The 2,749-nt window shown below is 23.4% G+C and overlaps 1 protein-coding gene across 1 annotated transcript in view; it reads left to right on the forward strand.

Annotated features, from left to right (window-relative positions):
* Positions 1-2,749, forward strand: part of LOC133648068 (coiled-coil domain-containing protein 88B-like) — a 60,100-nt gene that overhangs the window by 695 nt on the left and 56,656 nt on the right. The gene's annotated exons all lie outside the window — the stretch shown is intronic.

Raw genomic sequence — 2,749 nt, forward strand, 5'->3', positions numbered from 1 at the left:
AATGGTCTATGTTCTATCTTTTTTCATATATAAGGCGCACCGGATTATAAAGCGCAGTGCCGATGAATTGTCTATTTTCGATCTTTTTTCATATATAAAGCGCACCGGATTATAAGGCGCACTGCCGATGAACGGATTATTTTCGATCTGTTGTCATATATAAAGCGCACCGGATTATAAAGCGTACTGCCGATGAATGGTCTATTTTCGATCTTTTTTCATATATAAGGCGCACTGGATTATAAGGCGCATTAAAGGAGTCATATTATTATTATGATTATTTTCTAAATGTAAAATACTTCCTTGTGGTCTACATAACATGTAATGGTGGTTCTTTGCTCAAAATGTTGCATAGAGGATGTTCTACACATCATCTTCAAGTCGCTTTCTGACAGTCTCTTCAGGATGCACCGTTTTGTTTACGTGCCTCCACTTGGACAGCGTCTTCTCCCCGTCATCTTTGTTGTTTGTTGTAGCGGTGTAGCGTGCAAGGACGGGAGTGGAAGAAGTGTCAAAAGATCGGGCTAACTGTTTTAATGACATTCATCCGTGGCTCACTAGTGCAACAACAACACCCGAAATGTGTCCCGTGAAAAAAACGTCCGAGCGGAACTCTCTAATAACTGAAGTTCCTTGGGTGAATAATGTAAAGTCACTATACCGGTATGTTTTAGTGCTTTCATGGCGAGTTTACTGACAGATAGAAGTAAGAACTTTACACTACTTTATATTAGAAATGGCAACAGTGGAGGACGAATGTCACATAAAGAAAAAGAAGAAGATTATCCACTTAACATTCTTCCATTTAAACATTTTGAAAAAGTGTGTCTTTTATATAAAAATAAATAAAAACTTGTTTAAGAAGTGGTGTTTTATAAACATTTTTAAAGGTGTGTCTTTAAATAAAAAAAGAAAAACATGTTTAAGAAGTGGTGTTATACAAACATTTTTAAATGTGTGTCTTTTAAAAAATAAATAAAAACATGTTTAAAAGTGGCGTTATATAAACATTTTTAAATGTGTGTATTTTTAAAGAAACAAAAAAAAACGTGTTTAAGAAGTGGCGTTATATAAACATTTTTAAATGTGTGTATTTAAAAAAAAAATTTAAAATGTGTTTAAGAAGTGGCTTTATATAAACATTTTAAATGTGTCTTTAAAAAAAAAAACACGTTTAAGAAGTGGCGTTACATAAACATTTTTAAAGGTGTATTTTTTTAAAAAAAAAAAAAGAAAAACATGTTTAAGAAGTGGCGTTATATAAACATTTTTAAAGGTATGTCTTAAAAAAAAAAGAAAAACATGTTTAAGAAGTTGCGTTATATAAACATTTTTAAAGGTGTCTTTTAAAAATACATATATATATATATGTATATATATATATAAACATGTTGAAGAAGTGGCGTTATATAAACATTTTTAATGGTGTATCTTAAAAAAAAAGAAAAACATGTTGAAGAAGTGGTGTTATATAAACATTTTTAAAGGTGTGTCTTTTAAAAAAAAAAAACATGTTTAAGAAGTGGCTTTATATATACATTTTTAAAGGTGTGTCTTTTAAAAAGAAAAAAAAAACATGTTTAAGAAGTGGCGTATATAAACATTTTTAAATGTGTCTTTTTTAAAAAAAGAAAGAAATAAAAACATGTTTAAGAAGTGGCGTCATATAAACATTTTTAAAGGTGTCTTTTAAAAAAAAAAAAAGTATATATATATATATATATATATATATATATATAAACATGTTTAAGAAGTGGCGTTATATAAACATTTTTAAAGGTGTCTTTTAAAAAAAAAAATATATATATATATATATATATATATATATATATATATATATATATATATATATATATATATATATATATATATATATATATATATATAAACATGTTTAAGAAGTGCCGTTATAAAAACATTTTTAAAGGTGTCTTTTAAATATATATATATATATATATATATATATATATATATATATATATATATATATATATATATATATATATATATATATATATATATATATAAAAACATGTTTAAGAAGTGCCGTTATATAAACATTTTTAAAGGTATGTCTTAAAAAAAAAAGAAAAACATGTTTAAGAAGTTGCGTTATATAAACATTTTTAAAGGTGTCTTTTAAAAATACATATATATATATATATATATATATATATATATATATATATATATATATATATATATATATATATATATATATATATATATATATATATATATATATATATATATATATATATATATGTATATATATATATATATAAACATGTTGAAGAAGTGGCGTTATATAAACATTTTTAATGGTGTATCTTAAAAAAAAAAGAAAAACATGTTGAAGAAGTGGTGTTATATAAACATTTTTAATGGTGTATCTTGAAAAAAAAAGAAAAACATGTTGAAGAAGTGGTGTTATATAAACATTTTTAAAGGTGTGTCTTTTAAAAAAAAAAACATGTTTAAGAAGTGGCTTTATATATACATTTTTAAAGGTGTGTCTTTTAAAAAGAAAAAAAAACATGTTTAAGAAGTGGCGTATATAAACATTTTTAAATGTGTCTTTTTAAAAAAAAGAAATAAATAAAAACATGTTTAAGAAGTGGCGTCATATAAAAATTTTTAAAGGTGTCTTTTAAAAATATATATATATATATATATATATATATATATATATATATATATATATATATATATATACATATATATATATATATATATAAACATGTTTAAC

Source organism: Entelurus aequoreus, linkage group LG04, assembly GCF_033978785.1.
Source record: "Entelurus aequoreus isolate RoL-2023_Sb linkage group LG04, RoL_Eaeq_v1.1, whole genome shotgun sequence".
NCBI classification, from domain to species: domain Eukaryota; kingdom Metazoa; phylum Chordata; class Actinopteri; order Syngnathiformes; family Syngnathidae; genus Entelurus; species Entelurus aequoreus.